Source organism: Hyaena hyaena, unplaced genomic scaffold, assembly GCF_003009895.1.
Source record: "Hyaena hyaena isolate Hyena2069 unplaced genomic scaffold, ASM300989v1 scaffold_325, whole genome shotgun sequence".
In the NCBI taxonomy this organism is placed as follows: Eukaryota; Metazoa; Chordata; class Mammalia; order Carnivora; family Hyaenidae; genus Hyaena; species Hyaena hyaena.
This window is the reverse complement of record NW_024080957.1, coordinates 1,708,901-1,736,429: the sequence shown is the minus strand read 5'-3', so window position 1 is coordinate 1,736,429 and position 27,529 is coordinate 1,708,901. Positions and strand designations below refer to the sequence as shown.

Sequence of the window (27,529 nt, the reverse complement as noted above, 5' to 3'; positions counted from 1 at the left end):
TATATAATATATCCCTTATAAATATTCTACGTGTACATTTTTAAAGTGCTATTCCTATAGATATATACTTGTGTGTGTGTGTGTATATATGTGTGTGTGTGCATGTGTGTGCCATATATATATTTATATATATCAAGATAATCTTAACAGTTTGCCTGACTAGCTTTCCAATATGGAAACAAATCTTCTGAAGATATTGAGCATTTTTTTTATTATGTTTAAACAACATGGGCATGCACTAACATATTGTATTGTAGCAATAATTACTCAATTCTTACAACTACCAGTGATACTATTTGTTTTTCTACTCCTAAGTTTTATGTGTCTGAGCTCTATGTGTACATAAGAATGTGTTGACTGAGTCTCACTCAGACTGGGAAATTTAACTTTCATGAACTTTAAGACCATCTAAAGTTTACAAATACATCTCTACCTGCTAATACCCAAATGAAGACAGAATACTCATAAAAATTAGGCTTAGTTATAGAAATATAAAGATAAATAATTGACTATAATTGAATACTTCTTTGACAAGATGGATTTCTGGTAGTGTTTCAAGCCACTGGCTGAGGCTTCAGGGGCTGGTTGAGAGTGGTTGAGAGTGGGGGTGAGGAGGTGGCTTTCTAGACTTCTCAGATCACAAGTCCCAGGCAAGCAGCCACTTACTCCATCTACAGAAGAATAGAATACACATCCTGTTCTTTGGCTGTTTATCATGCCTCAGGACTGCTAAAATTAGGATCCCCTCATATAAATGCTTCATAGTAATTTTCTCACATTGCTTTTTTACTCCAGTTCATTTTTCATTATTGCATATTACGAAGAAAGAGATTTGTTACACACCAAAATCTCAGTCATAAGATCATCACTAAATAGTAACTTGACCTTGATAACTTTGTGTTTCTAATTTTTATTTTTTGCTAAATAAGATCCAACTAGCCATAGAAAAATTTTGCCTAGTGTAAAGATTCTTTGATTATAGCAGGGTTTTAAGTGAAGAATAAAACATTTAGAAATCCAATATAAAGTCTATGGAATAGAGACAAGTTATATGGACACCTATTCCTATTTATCTATCTATCTATCTACCTATCTATCTATCTATCATCATCATTATCATCATCATCAAGATCATCATCATTAGCATCATCATCATAATCATCCCTTTAGAGATATATCTATATATCCACACAGATATGGAAAATGCATGGAAAAAAGTGTTACCTCTATCCATATGTAATCCCATTTCCTTCTGTGTATGAGTTTGTACAGGAATTGGGAATTACATATGGATGAAGGTAACTCTTATGGGAAGCTGGATTTTTAATACATCTCATGTTGACTACTAAGTATGACTTAGCATAACATAAAAGATAATAAATTAGTTTTTGGTTCAATGCAATTCTATTTTGTTTAACCCATCCTGTCACATCTTATACCTATTAAAAGAACACATATAAGGAAAGTAAATTGCTTTTGACATTTTAACACATATGAAGCACAGGGAAGCCTAGAATATAGCATAGTACCTCCATTTTCTCCCCACCTTCTCCTAGGTCTTTTCTTTACCACTTAATTGTCTTTTTTTCATTACAGGATTTTTCTTCTAGCTCCTTGCTTCTCCTCACTTTACTCATTCAATTGCCTTCTATTGAGATTTTGAGGCAAGGTGAAAAGAAAACTCAGCGACAAGGAAATAGAAGGAAAGTCAACTTCAGAACAAGAGTAGAAATAGCCTTTGACTACTACCTTTTCTGAGAAAGGATAATACAAAAGAGAAAGTGAATGCTCCTAATTCAATGGACTGGGACATAAGCACTTGAATCTTTGGGAGTACACTGCAATAATGCTTGCTAGAAAAACCACCTGTTTTGGAAGCAGTGCTACTAAGTTCCTTCACAGTGGAAGACAAATATTGCCTGGTGAAGATTTGCATATATTACCAAGACCTGTTAGTCATGCAGATCATATTATTTCCTCCCTCTGTGCTTTTGACATAAAGATACATCAGCTAACCAGTTGATATGGTGTCATACGGGGCCCCTATTGGATCTCTTAGGGTGCTTAAAAATAATTAGGGCCCATTTCAGATGAAGAAAATCAGAATCTCCATAGTGACTTCACTATTAAAATAAACCTCTACAAATAATTCTATTCTGTGGCTATGAGCATAAGAAGGAAAAATAGTCTTGTGTTAAACTAAGTCTTCCAAATTCCTGTGGTGAAGTAAGTAATATAATTACTTAATAATTTTACTACTCCACAGCATACTCTTAAAATGAAAGGATGGGTATTTATTTAATAAACTGCTACCCAGAACCCCCTTTCCTCCAGCAGCTAATCTATCTACATAGGTTATAGTTCTAAGCACAATAGCCCGAGAACATTGTTTTCCAACCACACAGCAAAATACCTGACCCATTGTGTTTTCTGAATAGCAGAAAGAGACAGAAAAGGCAGAGTGACCTGATCACCAAATGAAATTTTTTATAGGAGACTGATTAATGGGGTATATTGGGTGATGTTTCTTACCAATTTTCTCAGTCAGGTTAGTTCACTTTTCCCAAGCAATAAAGAAAATGGTTTGAAGGAGAGAGAGGAAGCTGGTGTACTACTTGAATAGCATTTCACATGAAAGTCCTTTCTAGAAGTGTGAGGACAAGGAAGGGGGGTGATGAGCATGGAGGAGGGCACTTGTAGGGATGGGCACTGGGTATTCTATGGAAACCAACTTGACAATAAACTATTAAAAAAAAAAAAAGAAGCATGAAGACAAGGGAATAAAGGGTCTAAATTTCATTACTGTGTTGGATCTCAACCCAAAATTACTATACGAAGTGTCAGCAGGTAGAAATGGGCATCTGTATCGCACTCAAGTTCATACAGTTTAAAAAAACTAATTTTAATTAGAATAACATTTTCCCACTTTTGTTCTAAAGTAGTGATACTGTTAAATGTAAAGACTTAATAATATAAAAATGATTTAAAAGTTTCTCAAATGTATCCTAAGGAAATTATCAGATATTGATTCATATTATTTAGTGCATGTAATTTATAATTATGAAACAAAGAAAATAATCTTTCTCCAACATGAGAGAACAGTGAAAAATAAGTCATATCAATATAATGGAATATTATGCTACTATTCTAACTGTGTTTCAGAATATTTAATAACATGAAAAACTTTCATGATACTTTTAAAAGAAAATACAGGGGCGCCTGGATGACTCAGTCAGTTAAGCATCCAACTTCAGCTCAGGTCATTATCTCAGTTTGTGGGTTCGAGCCCTGCATGGGGCTCTGTGCTGACAGCTAGCTCAGAGCCTGAAGCCTGCTTCAGATTCTGTGTCTCCCTCTCTCTCTGACCCTCCCCTGCTCACACTGTCTCTCTCTCTCAGAAATAAATAAAAAAACATTTAAAAAATTTATTAAAAAAATACAAATTAAGTAGCACGTAGAAGATGTTCCTACATTAGCACATACTCTCTGTATATACACATATATGCATACACATATACATGCACACATGTATTATACATACCTACACACACATATACATATTATATTAGATTTCTATTTCTGCTATAACAAATTACCACAATCTTAGTGGCTTAAAATAACACAAGTTTATGTTATTGTTCCATTCACTGAAAGTTCAACACAATCTCATTAGATTAAAATTGAAGTGCCAGTTGGCTTGTGTTCCTTTCTGGAAGCCCTAGGGAGGAATCTGTTTTATTGCTTTTTCTAGCTTTTGAGTGGTCTGCTCTGCTTGGCTTGTGATCCCCTTTCCTCTGCCTTCAAAGCTAATAATTACACTTTGTGTCCTTCACATATCACATCATCCATCTCTTTCTGCCTTCATATCCTTTTCTTAAAAATTTTTTAATATTTATTTTTGAGAGAGAGCACATAAGAGGGAGAGGGTAGACACAGAATCTGAAGCAGGCTCACAACCAGGTTGTGAGCTGTCAACACAGACCCCAATGTGGGATTGGAACCCACAAACTGTGAAATCACGACCTGAGCCAAAGTTGGACACTTAACCCACTGAGCGTCTCAAGGCGTCTCTCTACCTCCATATTCTTTTATATCTATATATATATATTTTTTAATGTTTTATTTATTTTTTTCAGAGAGACAGACAGTGTGAGCAGAGAAGGGTCAGAGAGAGAGGGAGACACAGAATCTGAAGCAGGCTCCAGGCTCTGAGCTAGCTGTCAGCACAGGGCCCAACACGGGGCTTGGACCCACAAAGTATGAGATAATGACCTGAGCTGAAGTCAGAGGCTTAACTGACTGAGCCACCCAGGTGCCCCTCTGCCTCCATATTCTTAAGGACTCTTGCCATTATATCACGCCCACCTGGATACTCCCTATTTTAAGGTCACCTGACTAGCAAACTTAATGCTATGTGCAGTTGAATTCTCGCCTCGCAACCAACCTATCACATTCCAGGTTCCTGGCATTAAACTGTGGGAATTTTTGGACTGCCATTATTCTGCTTATCATACACATGCTTATACATGTACATGAATATATACACATGTATGTAAAGAGAAATATTCTAAATACGTATGTCATAACATTAATATTAGGTGGCTAAATTATAGTGTTTTACTTTTTTCATTATATGTCTGTTAACTAGATATTGTATAATAAAATATAATTGGAAAAAAAGTCAAATAAATACTATTTTTTCATACAAGCCTCTGAATTATATTTTGCTACTCATTTACTAGATATTTTCAAGACAAATATCATACACTGAAGTTTATAACTTGAGTATTTAAAAAGTAATTTATTTTAAAAGTTGATGGTGCACTGAGTGAACATCACATGCTCAGAGGCTTAGGAAAGTGGCCAACCAGGAGAGAAGATCTGGCCTTCTCAGCCATTGATTTCTGCACAATCAATTGACTCGGATCATGCAGTTAATCCAATTCAGTAGTTAAGAAAATTGAAAAGACCAGCTGTGTGATTTTTAGGTCCAGTATTTTTTTTCCTAAGAGACACAGAAAGCAATGTCATTTTGCTAGCCTTTCCAGAGATTCACAAAGGTGAAAAACTAACCAAAAAAACCACGACATTTTGCCCTCTGCTGTGAAATAATATTTTCTAGAGATGATAATAAATATATATCACCTAATTCTCATGACAACCCCATACAAGCAGAAAAGGCTAAATTAATATTATAATCAGTGGACCATACTAAAGTTCTATGAATGTTTAGCTGAAGAAAAATAAATTTAAGTCAAAGTAAAAGCAATCTAGAACAATCTTAGCTTGTTGAAGCATTTAAAAATACCTTTTCCCATCTGAAATCAAATAATCTCATTTGCTCTTAAAAAAGAATAAATAAAACAAGTCAAACTTTGAATGCCAGTAAGTATTAGGGTGATAAATTAGGTCTATATGTCACTCTTAATTATGATTTAATGAATAACTATATTCAAACATAATGCAAAAATAAATAAATAATCACATTCTTTTATTCTCTTAATACACAGAAAATGTCTCAATTAGGTACTGCGCTCAAGAACAAATACTAACTACTATTGGAATCCTAACTAGTTTGCTCTTTGTAAAATTAATCCCTTTTAAACCATAAAATAAGACCTTTACTGCTCTCTACATTCTTACTAATTGCACAGTACTTCATAGGCTCTTGTTGAACTGAAGAAGAAAAATTAGTCAAGAAAAGGTCACTTTCTCTTCTTACTGGTTATATGCTAATTAGGCATACAAGGAGCAACTTGTAAGGTGATAGAATATTTGAACTGTGGTAGATAAGAAATGATTAAAAAAAAAAAACCACAGATGGAATGCGGAACATGGGAAGAACATGAGGGTTTATCACAGCTGAGAAGGTTTAGTTTCCATTTGAAGCCTTGGTTCCTTCCCTAGGATGCATGGTAATTTGTGGTTCCCAATCACTTCTTCTTCACTTTTAGAACATACCTCCTGTTTTACTGCTTTTATTAAGATCATTTGACATAAGCTTTCTATACTATCCATTCACCTACCTGAAAATTTTCCATTTGTGGTCACCTAATTCCTACTGTAGCAAACAGGGAAGGTCACTTTGATTTTCTAAAACAAATCTACTAAAGGCACCTCAGTGCCTCAGTCAGTTAAGCATCCAACTCTTGATTTAGACCCAGGTCATAATTTCACGGTTCATGGGGCTCTGTGCTGACAGTGTAGAGTCTCTTGGGATTCTCTCTCTCTCTCCCCTGTCTCCCCCTGTCCCCTCCTGCTTATGCTCTCTCTCTCTCTCTCCCAAAATAAATAAGTAAACATTTTTTTAAATAAAATAAAAGATGAAACAAATCTTCTACCTGGATTAAACACACTTTGATGACCTTAAAGCCTTCAGTCCACCAAATACACCATATCATTAGGGTCACCATATAATCACTCAACCAGTAGAGCTGCACTATTCAATATAGTAGCCACTGGCCATTTAATTGATTTAAATTTAAATTCAGTAAAATCAATTCAGTTATACCAGTCACCTTCAAGTACTTGATAACTAAATTGATTGGAATCTATCATATTAGATAGTCTGCATATAGAACAGTTCCATTGTCAAAGAAAGTTCAAATGGGCAGTGCCATGGTGGGGAATAAAATTGGGAACTACAAATAATAGTTCTAGGTTAACAAGTATTAACTGTCACTAGCAAACCAGGACATATGAGCATCCTACTTATATTCAACTTTTCTCTTTATTGCCTCCTTTTCTTCTGTCTGCAGGTGCCAAAATTTTCCTTTATTAAAACAAAATGAACATTACAACACCAGCCGACACACCCCAACACTGATCCTAACACTAAATATGTAACCAATTAAGTAAGAAATGAAAATTAACCAAGTGGTTGCAAAGGGCAGACCAGACTGCACTCACCTGCTTGGCAGGCTGGCTCCAAGACAAAGCCAGATGGAATTCAGCTAGGTTTCTTCAAAATTCACCAACTGGAGAAGTCATTTCTCCCCTTTGGTATGAGTGGGTAATGCAAAGAGGAATCAGAAGTGATGCTCTACTCCAGCTGAAGTCCCTCTAGAAGAAAGCATGTTTTTCATGAAACAGGGCCCAGTATTGTGCATAACAGAGAAGGTGTCCAGTGATTATTCACTATGATTTTTACTATCAGTGTTCCAGGAAAGGCTAAGGACCCTGAGGTCAAGGCCATGTCTAATCACCTCTTAAGCTCACACTACCTTGGCACCTGGCACTAACAGATGCCCTGGAAGGGTTGGTTCATATGTGAAGGAAAGGAAAAACACTATTATTCCCATGCCTTTATTCTGATGGTTTGAAATAATAGACTGGTAAGAACATTGAAACATGTACTGAGAAACCTGAATTCTAATCTACCTCTGTCTTCTTCGTTGGTTATTTGGCCTTAGCAAAGCCACTTAATTTTTTCCCTAAGATATGGTGCTAAATCTAGCAGCCCTGCTACATCTTTCACAAGAATAAGATGAATTGATGGATGTGAAAGTATCTTGAGAAATACGTAAAATGTATGATGCAATGCTAGAAAATCCACAGGTCTGCTTTTCAAATTCAAAAAAAAAGGAGGCTGCAGCATGTAGTTTCTTTACATTGGTGTGTCTTAGCTTATTCTCAGACTCTAATGTGAGTCATATCTCTGCTCAACCATCAATTCTATGAACAAAAAAACTTGTATGATTCAAGGTAGTACAAAAATAAGTAAAACTTTATTTCCTTCTATTTTTCCAAATTGTCAAAAGTGATTATTTGCTTCTCTTTTAAAAGTGGAAGTACCGGGGCACCTGGGTGGCTCAGTCAGTTGAGCATCTGACTTTGGCTCAGGTCATGATTTCAAGGCTCCTTAAGTTCAAAGTCCCACATCGCTGCTGCAGTCCACAGCCTGCTTCAAATCTTCTGTCCCCTGCTCTCTCTCTCTGCCCCTTGCCCACTTATATTCTCTCCCTCAAAAATAAACAATCTTTAAAGAAATTTTAAATAAATAAAATAAATAAAAATTAAAGTACTACAAAATTTGTATATTTAAAAACAACAGTCTCCAACAGACCACTACTACCTAGAGATAAAAGTTCAACTCCACATTGTATTCAGTCAGTTCTTCTACTATCTGGGCCCAATTTCTCTTTCTCAATTTTATCTCCTCTTACACTTTTATATGTAATTTACTTTCTAAAAAACTCCATACCCTATGTTTTTCAAACACAACTAACCAATTTTTACCTCTACATTTTTGCTTATACTATCTTCTTCCTTAAATGCCATTTTACTGTGTCTGGCATTTAGCCTCCTTTTCTTCAAGATAGGTTGAATTCTGTTATTTTCATCCTTCTCTGATATTTCTATCAAAAGCTCTTCTCCCTGTCCATTTGGAACTTACATGTTGCTTTGTTTCATGTTTCTACTCCTACGTGCACCGCATTCTCACTTGCATTTGTACTCGTCACAGTGCCTAGTAGTGTGCCTTGCTCCTCCCATTCATTTTCTAAATGTTTACTTGAGTTGAAGAAACTACAGTAAAATAAATGACCCAATGACACTTGTCCCTCAGTGGTTTTGCTGGAAAGCACAAAACTACTCCCTCAGGATAGCATAATTTAGAAGAATGAAAGCACCAAACATTAGCCTGATAGTTTTTAAACTATAAAAGCCAAGAAAATCTAATAATGAATGCATCAAAAATTTGTTTTCCTGTTTCATTATTTCTCTGTTCTAGGTATTACTGATTAACTTGTAATCACCATGCTAATGAGGTCCCTTGTGGGCTACTTCACATCTTTAAACTATACCCATAAGGTGAACTGCAAGTGTGCCCCTCAATCACAATTAGAATCTAATGAAATACTTTAAATGCAGCAACCTGTTATGGCCCCCATTCCTAGAAAAAAAAATAGTTTAAAACAAATCAAAAGGGGTAAACAGGATTATATTTGCAAGGAAAAGACACTGCTTTGCTTAGTCTACGTCTGTGTGTAACATATATAAGAAGATCCATCTAAGTAACACTACTGCCTCACAAATATGATGTGAGATATTGTTAATGAGAAAAGTGATATGCTTTGATATTGTAAAATAATCATCATAATAACATAAAATTAGAAATATCCTAACAATAGCCATTAGCTACATATCACACAAAATGAAAGAGAAGAAAATATGATGCTCTGTATATAGAATATAATGAAAGAAGCAGGTTATTGTTTAAGCATAAATAAGAATAGCATCAACAAATTTTTGCACATAGATAAGCTGTCATGATAACATTTCTATCTGTGTTTTCCACAGGTTATGCCAAAGTAAGCCTCACGGTATTTGTGGCTTAAAAACACTTAGTGCCTTTGTCATCTGAACTAACATTGCATTTTCCTTAAAACATTTTACAAATGAAATATAAAAGAATGCAATAATTAAAATCCATTTAGAATAATTGGAGGCTAAAAGGTTTTTTTTTTTTAATTAAGATTTACACTGCACAACTAAGTGAATTTCACCAAAACCGTCTCAAGGGCCAAACGTGAAATCTGTTAGTTATTCCAAACTAGTCTCCAAATCCTAGTCTAGCTTACAAAGTCTTTGCCTTTCAGAAAATTTATTCACTGTGCCTTATCTTGATAATGGAAATATTCAAATAATAAAACAGTTCTCAACATAATAAAACAACTATGAGAATTCTGTACAAAATACCATGCAGCTCCTTCCCTGTGACATGTCTTTGTAAATGAGCAGTGTGCATCACCTGTTTACTTATTATTCTTACATCCATAAAATGAATATCTTATCCTAGTTGAAATGTTTTTTTAATTTCTCATTATTGAATTAGATGGGATAAAAAATTCTTAGACAGCCCCATACAAACTGTCTTAAATTATTTTTATTATAATGTTCACTTAAAATATGCACATTTAACATTAATATCAATTTTTAGATGTTTGTTTACAAACTACAAAATTAATTTTTGCAAAGTAAATGCTAACAAATCTCAAAACCAGTGGAATCCAAATAAACTACCTTAATCTGATCAGATGATGATACTATTTTGTAGGAAACTCAGCAGTGTAAGCAAAGTGAATCAAGTGTTGAGGGCTCAGACCTACATTTTCCTCTGGAGGTTTTAGCGATAACCAAATCCTCTTTTTCCCTTTGAATAACTATTAAAACTTTCCTTTTAGGAATGTATCTTTGTGTCTTGACATCACCTGGTCTTAAACTGATGTAAAATTCATTTTTCACATAATCTGATCTGTTCCATCACTCATAATTCTTGACAATGTCATTTTTATTATCTGATACCAAGAAAATCTTAGTCAAAAAATGCAAACCCAGGCACCGAAATCCTATACTCTGAAGATAATGATCGAGATGCTTCAGGACACACTTATATTTTTAATACTTTTTAAGATTAAAATGAAATAACAATATAAAATGTAAAAGTTCTCAAATAAAATGCTCAGACCTGAGAAAATGATTTCAAGCACAACGTGGGTTTTCTCTGGTTTTCACAAGGAATGTTCTGCATTTTCTAACATTGAACATTACTCCAGTGGACTTCAGGATACTGTATGAAATGAGCATGTGATAAAACACGCCTCGCTGTGTCATGAGAATGGGACAAATCAAGATGGCACTTACCTGTCAGGCTTGGACAACTGAGAGAATGATGGCAGGACGTTACTAAAAAGAGAAAAACTGTTGGGGTGAAAAATGTGAAAGAGAAGGGCACGGAGTTCATGGGAAAAAATCAAAAGTCTTCAAAAAAAACTTGTATTTGAGAACTGGTGAAGCCTCCAGGTGTGGCTGCTGGTGGGTGGTCTGACATGCCAAACAGCAGTTCAGAGGACAGGCTAGCGCTCAGAGTCAAAATCCGTTTGATCCTGTCTCCAGACACATGTTAGACACATTTGCGAGAAGGAGGAAGGCTGCATATTAAACGGTAGCACTTGTAGGTGACACTTTCTGCAACGGAAGTGATTTGCTGGCTTCTGTCTCTGTCTGATCTGCATAACTTGAGCAGTAAAGGCAGAGCCCACTCGAATTGGCAAAGACCTGAAACCTTACTATCTCTCCTTCTCTCTCTCTCTCTCTCCCCACCCCCCAATTACCTTCCTTCCGACCTCCATCCATATGACTTCCTTCTATATATTGTTCAGTAGTAAAATCTAAAAAGTCAGAGGAAGTTACTCCCCAAAATGTTAGGTAAAACAGTGTACAACATCAATAGTAAAATGTTAAATTTTATACTGTCTTTACCACTTTTGATCTTCCGAACAATTTTATTGAGCAAAATAAGATAAAAGATTACATGTTTATGGAATGTAAAGGTCTAATGATTCAAACAGTAAGCAGGCTTTACTCACCTACAGCTGTTTTTATATGAAGCTATGAAAAACCAACCTGTTGAAGAAAAAGCGTGGGCACAGATCAGGTTACTAGAGTTCTCTCTGTACTGTGAGGACCCAAGCCCAGCCAACAACACTGTGGTACTTTCCTCCTGTGTGCCATTCTTCCTTGTGAATGTACCTGCCCCCGGGGAATGGTAACTGTGGTCTAGGGTGACTTTTTGATACCCGGATACCCCAATGTCATCATTATTTCTGATGACCTCTTCATTTGGTCTTACATTGAGTCTGTACCTGTCAGATGACTACCTACTTTGCTAACTGACTTGAAGAATTTAATAAATAAAACACTCACTATATATCATTTACTGTCCTTTCAGATTGTACTCTTAGTGACTATGAATACTCCACTGATTCCATTTCACTTGTAACAGATCCGGGCACCTGCTTCTGGGCTGCAGCACATCTCAGCTGTGGAGTTTTTTAAAAGCTTTAGCAACTGAAGTGCATCTTCACTATTCAATGGCATCCTTCATCTGTAAAGCCATTTACAAACTTTACTGATCAAGCTGTACATTTCTGAGTTGGAATTTAATCTACAGAGCCTTCTGCAAAATGAGCTGAATCCTTTACTAATTATGGGCAATGGTTGAATTTATTTGGTTTGCAGTAATTTGCATTATTTGCTTATTATACCCCTTGGTTCCTGCTGCAGACTGCTGTGCGGTGTTGCCGGAGCCGGCAAATCACTCTTCACATCATCCTACTCCCGAGGTACGAGCGTTTTGGTTGCAGATGAAATGTCTTCTTAATGTGAGAACCTCCCCATTCACGCAGGCACACATCCTCTATGTCCACAAGATGCCATACGGTGAGCCCCGCCTGGACATCTCTTCATAAACCTCTATGAAGTTATGATGTTACAAAACTTTAAACCAAAAGCAATGTTATTCTATTTGGCCACAGTTGCTGTATGACTCCCCTCAGCCTAACACAGCAAACATTGCACTCTCTGTAAACAACTCCTAATGCTATTAAAATTGTTCCTGTGCTGCATAGCACCACTCGTACTCAGGAAACAGTGCAGCTGACTAAACAGTATGATAATGTAGAATTCTTTTAATCAACCCTAGATACTATTCTATGATCCTTTCTCCAAAATAATGATTTTATTCCAACTAAAATATAGCAAATTGATGACTCAAAATTCCACAAAGATATTCAAGCACAAACTTTTATTTCCAGGTAGCAAACCCACATAGACTATACATTACAATGCAATCAGACTACTGTTTTAAGACATACACTGCACCCCCATAACACTCTGGCAAATGTATTGTTTCAAAAGGAGGAAGAATAAACACTTCTAGAAAAGGACTGCATTCACATCCATTAGTATCTGAACCAACATCAAGGCTTGTCAGGCAAGATCAATATACCTGCTTCATGTTTGCATCACAGAATAACAAGAAGGCTTTTGACTGGATAAGATAATACCTAGGGTTTAATCCTGGTGTATCAGAAGATAAAGCACTCAATTGTCCAAAAGATTATAAAATTTATGTTTTAGTACCTTGTAGACATTAACCACATAGGCATTAGACCAGATAAGAGAATATGTACAATCTTGAAACAAATATATAAAATTGAGTCACTCATTTATGCTTGCCAAAGACTTCTCTCAAGAAAGAACATAAAAATGACTAAGGTTGCCTACAGTATGAAGACAAGGAAATATATAGCCCAGTAATAAAGTCAGGAAATATGTTCCATATTAACAAATTCACTCCTCAATCCATAAATTTTATGCAAGGCAGATTTAATAATTCCAACATGACAAAATTTGTTAAAAATAACACATATATAAATCTTCACCTTTTTAAAAACTAATCTCCACATTTGCTCAGGAAAGATCAGAATCACCAAAATTTGTTCTATTGATGGCTCTTTCGTACACATGTTCTCAATTTGTCTAATGAGAAATAATATGTTCTAAAAATCAGGGGCGCCTAGGTGGCTTAGTCGGTTAAGCGTCCGACTTTCGCTTAGGTCATGATCTCGCGGTTCCTGGGTTCGAGCCCCGCATCAGGCTCTGTGCTGACTGCCAGCTCAGAGCCTGGAGCCTATTTCAGTCTGTGACTCCCTCTCTCTCTGACCCTCCCCTGCTCACGCTGTCTCTCTCTCTCTCTCCTAGAAATAAATAAAACATTAAAAAAAATTTTTTTAATGTTCTAAAAAATCAAATTAAATTATAAAAACTATAGAATATCACTTGGTTCCTTTAGTATTTTAATGTCTGTAGAATATAACAGAGTATAGGAAAATCTATTTGAAAAAAAAATAGCTTCTGAAGTTTTACTAAATATATCTTTCCTTTTGCCCTAACTTTATTTCCATTTTGGGCAGATTTCTCTGTTTTCTGGACACCCCATTGATTTTGAAAGCATCTCAGGGAGCCTTCCTAGAAGTATTCCAAGAATCTACTAAATGTCAAGAAGAAAGGTTTAATTTCAAGAATGTGATTCAAACTATTTATATTTAATCCCTTTTATAAAATAATCATTCATATATAGTGGAGAGTGAGCTATTTCAGAAAAATTCAAGATAATGTTAGAAAAGATAGAATGCAGTGCCTTTAATTATTTAGCTATTTTCTAGTTAGTTTGTATAGTATAGACCCCAATGGAAACATGCTCACAAAATCTCCTATCATACTATGAAATTTCTGCCAAATACAATGGGAAAGAACGTACAAATGAAACTGGGCAGGTAGAAAAGTAAAATTGAAGCAAAACTATTCCAAGTTTAAAGATGTGTGAACTTAATATTGAGATCCTGCTGGGGAATAACTTGTTTGCTTGCCTTGACAGAACAGGTCTACCTGCAATATGAATAATGTGCTTGTCTCTGATCAGTGTGAGGGTCCCATGTGCCACAATCAGTAAACAATACTCTGAATACTACTCTAGATTCCACCTAGAAGGATCCCTAGATATCTCAATGTAAGCACTCCTCCATAATTCCTTGGGGACTACCCAAGATGGTATCTAGTTCTAAACTCAGGGTTTCTATCCTATCCACAAAGAAGAAAGAAGAAAATGAGGGTAGCCTGTGATCATACATGAATTTTCAGGCAAACTTGTGCTGCTAAAGTTGTAACGAGTAATTGTTTGTCATCTCAGATGGGAGGAGGGTAATAAAACAGAGCCCTGTGTGTGGAAAAAATACAGTGCTCGCATAGGTTGCTTTTCTGTAAGAGGATTACCATATCACAAAAAAAAGGTGGGGAGGAAGCCTTTCTGTGAAGACAACATCCCTGGGAGATCTGGCAAAAGCCAATGGGATCAGCAAAGGAACTTGTATATCCATGTTAGAAAATAACTTGGCAGATGACAAACAACTAAAACTCTTTGTGTGATAAGGTACTAATGCTCATGTCAGCATTAGGTGAAGTCCTAATCTTAATGTCAGCTGAACGTCCACAGCATGGCTCAGAGAGTGTTGAGAAGGCAATAGCCCTTCTGTTTGAGGAAAGTAAGGTCAGACATCACTTAAGTCATGTCTTCACAGGGTGGAGAAAAAGATAAACATATTCAAAACATGCGTGTAAAAGTCAAGTCAAAGTTAAATTCTAAACTCTAATCCCTAACCTCTACACACTCCATGCGAGATTGGAGGAGGTTTTGTAGAAAAGGAAGACAGAGAGTCTCCCCCCAAAACAAAATATCACCTATATAATCTGAGTTTGATATGCATATATCGAATAGGGCTTCCAAATGGCAACTTGCCTACAAGTTCCAACTAATACAAAGTCAACTCTCTATTGTCTCTTGAATCCTATTCATTGATTTAAAGCCAATAATCTCAGTAAATGCTGTCCTGTGATTCAATGGACAGTGATGGGTCTCCCTAGGCCTTTTCTCTGAGCTTGCTTCTTAACAAAGAAAGTCATTCCACAGTCTTCTAATGAGGAGGTTCAGGGACTCTGAAAATGGATTACTCATAAGTAAATTCCATTTATCCAGATTGGATGATTTATCTTAAATTTTGACACTCTCCCCCTACTGAAAGACATCAGGACACCAATATACCCATAGTGTGTTCTAGAAAGTACCACTTCAACTATCCTAAAAGGAAGATGCTTGGTCCATGAGATTATCTTTCACTGGATCACTGATGAAAGAAAACTAGTAAGGAAGAATTGATGTCATATCCTTTTTCATCCACTGCACTTCTACCTTCTCTTTAATGTATCTAGAATTGAGAGTGCCTGATTTGATCAACTCATCTAGCACAATTAAGGGGTATATTTAAAGGCTGTGTATAATCTTTTAGCTATTTTATAACTCATGTATATAGCATGAATATGAAGTAAGAGCAGGTTTTGAAGAATGAAGTGGAGAGTTCACCAGACCCAATTTACACACCTCCCCAGATTTCCTCAGCCCTGATTCCTGTCTGATGTCATTGTGACCCTCCAGGAGAACCATCTGGCCCAATCATGTTAGCAAAGCCCAGAAGGGAGTTGTAATTTTCGATAGATAAAAAGCTCATTGGTCTCCATCTTGGCCTTTATGACCATGACCATTGTGTGTTCTACCTGTTTGGTCACTTAGATTCACTATAGCAAATGCTTCTTGGTCTCCCAAATTGCCTTTGGTACAACCTAAAAACACTCACCTCATGCTTCACAACGCATGTCACCTGCTACCTGTTTTGGCAATTCTTTTCTATGACGGGGACTCAAGTGGCACCCCATCTGGTGCCCATACATGTGCACAGACTCACCCACCGAAGCCCATGAGGCTACAAGCTGCAGGAAGGCAGGAGTGCCCCAGGGTTGCCCTGAATGCTGTGGCCTGTGCCATAAATGCTGCTGCTGCAGTTGTGAAATGTGCCTTCTCCAGGGGCTGCCTGGAGGGGGTAAACAGCACAACCTAGAAGGATTGGTGAGTTACGAGTCTATTGTGTAAACTGATCACAGACAGATAGGATATGAAAAGATCGAGAGGATGAAAAGATCTATTTTTCTTTCCTCTTCCTTCCTCTAGACTATCGCAAGATGCAATCGTTTCATACTGACTCCTGGAAAATGTCTTGTGAAACTGAGCAACAACGCAAACTTGTTTTGAACCCAAGAGCAGCTTGGTAACACATCCATGTGTATATGCTCTCCTTTATCTCTGACTTGCTTTCCTATTCTCCTCACTCTGGCTCCCCTGGGCTTCCACCCTGAAATATAGCGTTAGCATGTAACTTTCGCCTCAGGCTCTCTTTTCTAGGAAACATGAGTTAATACTGGAGAGCAAAATAATGAGATTAGTACAGGTTGAGTTTGAGCTTCCTGTAGGACATCCATGTGAAAATGTCCAGCAAAGCATGTAAATAGAGACAGGAACCGAAAGGGATACCCGGATTGATGACACAGTGCATTCTGCAGTGGGAAGTACTGGAGTATGCATGCTTTGATTCCTTTGACCCATTATTTTAAATTATAAACTAAGAGATTATCTTTACAAGTGTCTACAATTTGTTAGCCATGGATCCTGCAAGTAATGTTATAGTATGGAACCATTAGGAAAAAATCAGACTGCATAGCATTTCTTCATCTGGGGTCCAGGAACTTAGATGAAAAAATGTAAACTGCCATCCTAATTTTCACTAACCCCTAACTGATGTTTCAATTAGGAATGGAGAAAACAAACCACGGTAGTATTAGCAGTATTTGTTTTGTTATACTGTTAACAATAGAAATCACAGATATTTTCATTTCGTGTCACATAATACTTGTCACAGATAATTCAGACAACTGTCACTACTTTTAAATTATGGCAGTTATTAAATCTACTGGTAGGTCACAGTTAATGTGTTAATTGTTATAATATCACAAAATGTTTCTAATATCTTTATTTATCTTTTTTAATGTTTATTTTTGAGAGAGAGAGAGCACACACGAATGGGGAAGGGGCAAAGAGAGAGGAAGACAGAGTATCTGAAGCTGGCTCTGTGCTGACAGCAGACAGTCTGATGCTGGGCTCAAACCTGCAAACCATGAGGTCATAACCTAAGCTAAAGGTGGACACTTAACCCACTGAGCCACCCAGATGCCCGTCTAAGATTTTTCAATATAATTAGGTATTTTAATCCTAGGTATTTTTTACACATTTAAAAACATTATTCTGAAAAGGAGGTCTGTAAGTGGATGAGATTGCTAAGGCTGCCAGAAAACACACTGCAAATGGGACAATTTGAACAACCGAAATGTACTGCCTCATTCTTCTGGATCCAAAAGCAAGGTGTCAGCCAGACTGGTTTCATCTGAGGGGTGAAGAAAACTGTAATCTATGCCTCTTTTTTGGTTTGCTGGCAATCATTGGCATTCCTTGGCTTGTAAAAGCATCACCCCAAGGTCTGCTTTTCACCTTCACATGGCATTCTCCCTGTATGTGTTTGTAACTAAATTTCCTCTTTTTTATGTTCATTTATTTATTTTGAGAGAAAGAAGGACTGAGTGAGCAGGAACAGGCAGAGAGAGGAGAGAGAGAGAATCCCAAGCAAGGTCCGCACTTTCAGCACAGAGCCCTATGCCAGGCTTAATCTCACGAACTGTGAGATTGTGACATGAGCTGAAGTCAACTCAGACACTTAATCCACTGTGCTACCCAGGCCCCTCAAATTTTCTCTTTTAATAAGGACTCAGTCATATTGGATTATAGCCCACTGTAATGATATCATTTTAACCTATCTCCGAAAAAAAATCTAAACAAGGTCACATTCTGAGGTACTGGGGTTAGCACTTTTTTTTGTGTGGGACACAAATCAATCCACAATAACAGCCTCAACAAAGTGCCAGAGCTGCCTCAGTTATAGGAGAGGTTAAAATGCTATTACAGAAGAATATTCAACGTAAGGAAATATTATAATATATTCAAATGAGAAAACATAACATTAAAAACTGCAGTTATTTTAGAATACTGCTTTTATTATACATATATTTTTCATATGTATATGTGTATAGATCATAAGAAAAATGCTGGAAAACTATACATGAAAATATATATCAGTGGTTTTCTTTCAGTGTTGAAATTGAGGGGATTATGTACCCCAATGTTCATAGCAGCATACTCAACAATAGCCAAAACATGGAAAGAGCCTAAGTGTCTATCAACTGACAAATGGATCAAGAAGATGTGGTTTATCTATACCATGGAATACTACATGGCAATGAGAAAGAATGAAATCTGACCATGTGTAGCAACATGGATGAAACTTGAAGGTGTTATGCTGAGCAAAATACGTCAGGCAGAGGAGGACAGCTACCATATGTTTGCACATATAAGAGGATTAGGAGGAACTTAACGAAGGACCATGGGGGAGAAGAAGGAGGACAATAGTTGGGGAGAGGGAGGGAGGCAAGCCATGGGAGACTCTTGAATGCTGAGAACAAACTGAGGGCTGATGGGGGTGGGGGACATGGAGAAGGGCACTTGTGGGGATGAGCACTGGGTGTTATACGGAAACCAACTTGATAATAAACTATTTTAAAAAATAAAATAAAATAAAACAAAATAAAATGTACATTTCTATACTAAAGAAAAGAAATTGAGGGTATAAAAGTAAGGTTTGCTTTCTCCTCTGTACTCTTCTAAAATTTGTTAATGTTTTTTATGTTAGCATTTCAAATGGTCTGAATCTCTAAAAAAAAAAGTGTTGTGTAACAACAATATCTTTAAAGATTACAAAGATAAAAGAGAAATCTTTTAAAGTGAAATACCTTAAAATTCTACCTTTGAAAGTCCCAACTCTAAATACACTCTCCCCCAAGTATTTGATAAATCAGTAACTTTCCTCCTCATAATTTTCCAAAATGTAGGTTTCATTACATACACAGAAAAATTACTACCTATGTGGCTATAATTACCAATGAGTCCTCTTATAAGTAAAATAGAGCTTGTATATGGTTTTCAATAGGACTAAATATATAAGTATTGATTTTCCATACATTCATTCAGAAATAAATTTCAAATAAGGCCCGTAGAAGAATTATGTGCAGTGAAACAAGTATGAAAGAGAGGAGGAAACAGTAATGCTAGATGAGGCAAGTGCCTTCTAGACATTTGGAAAGCAGCAGAAGGAAAGCAATTGGCTGGGTTGTACAAAGAGTTATGCAAGTCGCTCATTCTTTTTTATCTTCCTCAGAGACCTAACTACTGAATCTATAGTAAATACCAGAAACCAACTGAACTAAAACAGAAAATAAGTAGAACATAAAACTTCAACAATTGTTTTAATAATAGATCTAATCCTCCTTGAAATTTTCCCCTTCACAAACCTCCGAGCTTTACCACAACTCTCTACTTCTCTTTGGCAGTGGGTCTACATTATCAACACACAAGGAAGGACATTCAGTAGAAGGTAAAATGTTGTCATGCCAGAAAATGTCTCATTTCGGTTTCTGTTTGTTTGGTTTTTTGATACCCAAACTGTCCCCTTGCCCAAGCAACCAGGGTAACAAATACAATCAGAAAGTAATTGCTTTAGATGGAAGAATATCAGAAATTAAAATACAAAAGAATGAAAACGTGAAGATGACACAGAGCAGTATGACAGGGTCCACAAGAACAACTCCAACCCGGATTGTTTCTCTGATACAGTCATTTGGCAAACTCCCGGTCTTGGCACCTGGGCTGGAATAAACCATTAAGATGTTTGAAATGATGAGATGTTTTGCTCCGCCCCCAGTCCCTTAGACATGGAAGCAGTCCAGTGCAAAGCTGATCACTCCAGCTTTGTAGTCAGACTTTCTAGGATCAAAACCACCTAAAACTCTGACCTAAAGTACTTGCTTGACATTGGTTATGTATCCTCTCTGTGCCTCCGTTTCCTCCTCTGTAAACTGGCACTGTAGTGCCACTTGGAATTATTATGTAGATAAAATTAGAAAACATTTTTTAATCTCTGGAGAATAATAAATCCCTAAACGATATTACCTACTATGAACATTATTGCTATTAATTCTTTAACCTCCCAGAAATTCTCACAGAGATTATTTTCACAATGGTTTCCACAGTGGTGTAAATTGTTCAGACCCATCAAAAAACAACTCAGAAACCAAAATGATAATGTTATATGTCAACCACTACTCATGGATATAAAACTGATTTCTTTTGCCCCCTCCAGTTTAATTGTCAGTGTGCAGGTGCTCATTAACACCTCTAGAGCACATCGCAACTGCGTGGTGATCCCTTTCTCTCTTTTGTGGACTCAGACTCCTCTCTTGTTTTTCTTGCCCCATGTTCTTCCTTTCTCTCCAAGACATTAAGAAAAAAAGAAAGAAAGAAATATGGTTTCTGGTCCAGGCTTCAGCTTCTGAAGTCTTGATTTGTGGTAGGAATAGAAGCAGCCTGTTTTTAACCTCCAATGACACTTCATTTCAGAAAGCTGCTTGAAAGGATCTCAAGAGATCAATATCAGAAGTGGTCGCAGCTATTGTTATGTTATTGGTCAGGCAACAGGAATTACCTATTTGTAGCAAGAAAAAGAAACAATAACCAGCTGGTTAAAATCATACATCACAAGAGTAGATTCTGTGAAATGGAATTTACACAGGAATATTCTGTAGTTTATCAAATCTATATTTTGGCTTATGGATTTTTTAAGACACTATAATACAGAAAGGAAATGTGACAATACCATCTGCACAGCCACTATTTTGGGAAATTCAGTAACGCAATGTAGAAAAAAAATTGACATATTGGCACATATGCAAAAGTAAATCAATCTAGACTTAAATAAACAAAATAATGAGCCAAATTCAAGATTCAAGCCCTTTAAAATATTTTTTTCCAAAATAGGGAAAACCAAACACAAAATATACACTTCCAGTGGCATCAGAATCAGATGATTTAGAAAATATATGATACCACAAGCTGTGGTCCTGTCATTCTACTATTTTTCCCTGTCTACTCAGTCCCAGGCACAACAACACATTTAAAACACTGGCATGAGATCACAGCTCTCATTGACTTTAATGAGACTTCTAAGGTGACAGTAAAAATTCAGTAAGATCATACTGTAAATGAAACCACTTTATGAGGGTGAAATTAATAAAATCACAAAATCGACATATGTTCAAGATGCAGGTGGAGTTTGCTAATTGCGTTGCATTTGCATTCTAACTTGGATGGGCTCATTCTAAATTTCTTGGGGGAAAGTATATATATATAATAAATATAGTAGACAGTAAAGGTACATATGAGCTGTTGACAATAAGTGCTCTTATGACTGAGTTAAAACATAATCTGGCCTTGCCTGTTACAGATATTAGTTGGTCTCTTGCTGTTCCTTTTGTCTCACAAGCTAAGGGGTAAAATTCTCCATTTTGGAACATTTATGAGCTACTTTTTTTTAGGAGCTTGTAAAAGTTCAAATTGAACAGTAACTATCTAATTTTGTATCTTCATGTGTACTGATTATTACTGGAACTGGCAATGAAATTTTGCTGAGAGCAATGTTATGCATCATGTTCTAAGCTGGCTTGCTGGCACAGTATCACATGTAATATTGTAAAACAGTTAGTTCTAGTCAACCTCAACTGCAGCTACTGTGACAACATTTTGCAGATGATGAGACTTAATTGCACAGAAATGTCATTTTTCCAAAGATCCTAGAAACAAAGGACAAAACCAGGACTTAAAAAGAAATCTCATATTAACAAGGTCACTAGGAATCAGTCTTGGATCGAGACTGGATGAACTCTGAGAAATCCTGTATTTGCTTTGAAGAAATTATAGATATAACTTTAAATTCTTAAATGAAAAACAAACGACAAGGCAGACAATTCTCTTAGACTGATAATCTTCTAAATAAGCTATTTTATTTTAAAAACACAGGTCAAGTGTTCACTAAAATAATAAAAATCTAACAATAGATATGCAGAAATTACATAAGGTTTTAACAAAGTACATGGGAATTTTTACAGCATGTTGATTCAAAAAAGGAAATGACTATATAAGCCTGTAAGAGTGAAATTTATTTTTAGTGGCCCAGCTTCTAATACATAAGATGTAACCTATTATACAGTGGCATGCTAGTTATGCTTCATCAAACTGATTATATACCATTTCATGAGGATGTAATCCACTGAGACTTAAGTAGTCCAGTGTAATCAGTTATAATAAGATGGATCAGTATAGGTTGTAAAAATATCAAATCCTCCAAGAAATAGATCAAAGCATAAATGTCTATATGTTACAGATCTCTGGGTCCTGGCAGAATAGTCTACAATGACAGAGCTTTTATGCTTTGGTTGCAACCAATTTTTCTACAAAGAAGTCAGCACAATAAATACTTTCTTTAAGCACTATCCATGAAACAGTCATTATTTTTAATAAAAAAGCTATCAAATGTTTTCCTTTCTCAGAACTTGCTAAATCACAAGCCAATGATTTCTCTATTTTTTGGCCCAGTGTAAGTCTCTCAACTTTTCTGAAAACCAAATATCATCTACTTTCCCCACCAAAACAAAAATAAAATCCTTTCCACTTCAGCCATATGCAAACCACAAGAAAATTCCACCTCGAGAAACACCAGTGGATAAAGCAGACCATTTTAAAACAGTCTGTTTTAAACTAAAATTTGAAAACGGAAGGTAATGAAAACCCATAACCTCTTCCCTCATCTCATATTTGCCTGAAGCCAGCATCCCTCTCCTTTGCACCCAAATGTACTTGCAAACCCGCTTGCTCAGCCGGCCAGCTCTCGCTGGTCTTGCGTGCTCTCAAGCTCCAGCACAAGCACTCTCTCTCTCTCCTCCCTCCCTTCCTCCACCTCCTTTTCCTCCTCCTCTTCAGGTTCCTCTCCACTCCTTTTGCCTGTCCTTTCTCCCCCTCTTTCACTCCCCTCTACTCCTCTCATCCTTTCTCTTCTTGTTTCTTAACACAGCCTTTACTCTGAGGCCTCCACTCTCTCACTTGCATAATCTATACCAATTAAATGATGAAACTATATAATGTGAAGGGAATTCATGCTTCTATAGACTAGGAAAAGCTCACATTTATTGAATGTGTAATATGATTAAGGCTTAGCAAGGCATCTTGCATTCTTTGTATGAGTTACTTTAATCTTCAAAATAATCTACAAAGATGAATTCTATTATCTTCCTCATTTTTTAGATTAGGAAACCAAAGATAAGTAGTAAGCAACTTGCTAAAAGTCATAATCTACTTAAATAAAAATCAAATTTCAATCTTTGTGTCCACTATGAAAAAAGAGTTCAGAGAAATTTCACCAAAGTTTGAGAAAACGCTTTACATAGTTAGATTTTAAATGTAGACACTGGATTATACATAAAAATCTCTTTGGAGGATCTCAAGGAGGCCCTTCACAACGGCAGGCTAACATCTTTCAGAGAAACTCTACCTAGACTTAAAAGGTTGGCATAATTGCCATTCAGAAGAGACAGGCAAATAGTGATTGAAAATACGACCTGCAAATCTGAAGTCTCTCACACACATACATACAAACACACACACACATGACATAGAGATGTATAAGCATTAATTTATGATAAAGCTGATTCTTATAGGGGCAACTCCATAAAGTGTGCTCTTAGTAAGAAATTATGTATTTAATGGTGGTTAGTAACTCCCCAAAGGGCAGCCTATGATATACAATAGAAAAAGAACCCATTCAATTAGTCTTCCAATGATACAGGCTCAAGAATTTTGACTACAGGCTGTTCCACAAACTCAAAACTTACCCTCTGGGCATCCTTTGCCATTGCCAGAGGTTTGACAGCCCACTGAGCCATGCTTACATTGTTCACTAGCAACGACCTGTCATAATCAAGCATGGGAGAATAGAATGTGTTGTGAGTGGCTAAGAGTTTACTATACAGTTGGAAAGGAAATCCAAAAAGTCATAGAGGTTATCAGATGTAGACAACAGTCTCCGGAGTCTATTCAATAGAAACCACGGAGGAAAGATGGTTGCCCAGTTATTACGTAGTATATTGGAAAGAATGTAGACTTTGCAATTAAATACGTGTCAGTTGAGACATCAGCTCTGCCAGTAACCAGGAGCCTCTTAGCTACCCCCAATTCCTGCCAATCTTAGTTTTTAACTTATTTTAATTTTTTTAATAATAGTATTTTGTATGCTTTTTGTGAGGATTTGCTATCATATATGTAAATGGCCTAGTTGAGATATATAAAGTTTGGATAAGTAACAACTGCATTATTATTATATTTTTAAATTGACTAGCACCTGGTTATGTGCTGAATGAAATGTTTTCATACCAACACCGTATCATTGGAGCACCTGGGAGGCTCAGTCAGTTAAGTGTCTGACTTCAGCTCAGGTCATGATCTCACGATTCATGAGTTCAAGCCCAGCATCAGGCTCTCTGCTGTCCACTCGGAGCCTGCTTCAAATCCTCTGTCCCTCGCTCCCTCTGCTCCTCCCCTCCATGCTCATGTGTGCTCTCACTCTCTCTCTCTCTAAAATAAACATTTAAAAAATACAATATCATCTATTTATACTCAAATTACTGTTCCCCAATCTCACTCCAAGCCACCCCCAAAGTATCTATCCAGTTCGATCCTATGTCCGGTTCATTTACTGTGCATGTTATTGGTATGTGATTATACCACTTTGTCGAAACAACTTCTTGAAATGGAACTAGAAGCAAAATGCAAAATCTACAGGTTCATTATTCTTTGGAGTCAAATGATCTTATTTTACCTTTGTTTTTATATCCCACTTCTACATTCCATCCAACAATTCTTCGTAGATTATATCCATGAGGGACGATTCACTGGAGTAATTTATGAGTACAAGAAGTCATTTCACAATTAGACTTGCGCTTGGTAAATGTTGAAAGATATGACGGGTGTCTGAATGCATTAAAAAGAAATAAAATTCTATTCACATTATACGCGAAAACATTGCCATTTTTATTTTTCCTGTAGTATAAATTGGTGTTGGATTAATTCATTCACGTAATTATATTTGTGGCTCCTTTACCTTTATTCATGGCTATAACTTCCTTTATGGGAAAGAGCACTTTGCAAGACAGTATAAAACATCTTTTGAGCACTGCGGTAGAAGGTCAGAGATGATATGTCAGCCTGTGGACACTGGAAACCACCTGAATTTGGCCAGAATAAAAAGGCAGATGCCTGGGAAATTTTACATTATAAACACCAGGAAGATTTTTAGACAATAGATCCTTGATTGCCAAGCTGCTGAAGATGGTTATTTCATCTCTGGAACATAATTGGTCTGCTGGCATTACACCCATGTTACTTGAAGGGATGAAAATAAAATTATAAACTGCTGTGTAAAGTCTGAAATGGCCACCTTTAAGTTTAATCTTCCCCTTAATGTTGTAGAGTTCATAAAATATGCATTAATTCCAGTTTTTAATAGCTTTTATCAATCCATCTTTCTTCTTCAAATGGGAGACAATGCCTAATAAAAGAGATTTTTCACATTGCATTTCCAAATCATGATAGATCTTATAATTTTGCTGGCTTTTTTTTAGTTTCTTAAGCAACATTTATTAGATAAAGTGCACAAAGCAATACACAGCTTCTTCAGTGTGGAAACTATATGAAAAACTAGGATCATTTTGATAAGCCAGTTCATTCATTATAAGCAGATTAGACTTTCACTGACAAAATATTACTATGGTAATCTTTTTTGAAGGTTTAAACTTATGAAAATTTTCATTTTCAAAACTCATGCTCCTGATTTTCATTTGCTTTCACATCATATTTCTTTAATTCAAAGCAAACCAACTTAATTTTTAACTCTATTTTTAGAAATACAAACACCCAGAAATTTTTATGAAGATAATTCCTGCATTAACCAAACTTCCCATTTGCCACCATGTATCAAGATCCTGACTTTTCTAGCAGCAATTAAAGAATAACAAAAAATAAAAGTATAAACACAACACAACAGACCCAACTATAATCTCATAAAAAGTAGAAACAACCTAAATGTCCCCAGAATAGATGATCCATTAAATAAACTACGGTATACTTAGAAAAGAAACATAATTCAGTAATTAAAATCATAGCCAATAGAATAATTAATGACATGGGCTAATGTTTTCAGTATACTGCTAAGTGAAAAAATTAGGGTATGGTATGGTAACAGTATAATTTTAATTTTATTAAAAGCATAAATAAATTAATGATAAATTGGAAAGAAATAGAACAAAATAATTACATTTTTCTGTGAAGGAATTCCTGGTGACCTATATTTTCTTCTATATAACTTTCAGTATTTTTAAAAATTCTCCATTGAACTTAATGTACATGTATGAATCTGAAAAAAAAACATTAAAAATGTTTTAATGAAGAAAATGTCTTCAGTTATTTATGAACTGAAAACAGCATCACAGTGCAATCTCTAGTAATTGCTAATGATAATTAAGTCAATTCTAAACTAATAATTAATAGTTAGTTATAAGCTAAATATTAGAGTGAAAATTTTATTCTCTGTAACCAAAAGAAATAGTCTGGTAAGTATATATTGAGCCACTACTAAATACATATAGCTTTTGTATAACAGCGATGAAAGATGTAGAATTAGAAAAGTCAGTATGTAGGCCACATACAATACAGAAGCTGGATTTCAGCACAGTCAGGGAAAACTGATAGATAGATGGACTAAGGAAGGAAAAGTAATGGAGGAATTACCATGGTGGATTTGGGAGTACAAACTTGATGTTAGACTTCAATGAAGAACTGGTTTATCTATTAGGTACAGTTGGCACCATGCTGAAGTGCACAATATTTTCATTTATTTTATTTTTTAATGTTTATTTATTTATTTATTTATTTTTTTGAGGAAGAGACAGAGTGCGAGTGGGGGAGGGGCAGCAAGAGAGGGAGACACAGAATCCAAAACAGGCTCCAGGCTATGATCTGTCAACACAGATTCCCACACAGGGCTCAAACTCGGGAATGGTGAGATCACGACCTGAGCCGAAGTAAGACACCTAACCAATGAGCCACCCACGCACTCCTATTTTCATCTATTTTAAAATGCAGAGAAGAAACGAACTTCTACGTCAAAAAATCAACTTTATGCCAACACAATTATAAAATACCATTTTAAATATTTTTGTGTGTATGGAGGAAGGAGCCCACAAAAACAAAAATGCC

The 27,529-nt window shown here is 36.1% G+C and overlaps 1 long non-coding RNA gene across 1 annotated transcript; it reads right to left on the bottom strand.

Annotated features, from left to right (window-relative positions):
* Positions 1 to 532: 532 nt before the first annotated feature.
* Positions 533 to 25,224, bottom strand: LOC120242972. The gene is made up of 3 exons (XR_005531190.1): positions 25,095 to 25,224; positions 6,910 to 7,062; positions 533 to 671 (listed from the first exon to the last, which is right to left on the bottom strand). It is a non-coding gene; the product is annotated as an uncharacterized LOC120242972 (long non-coding RNA).
* Positions 25,225 to 27,529: the final 2,305 nt, after the last annotated feature.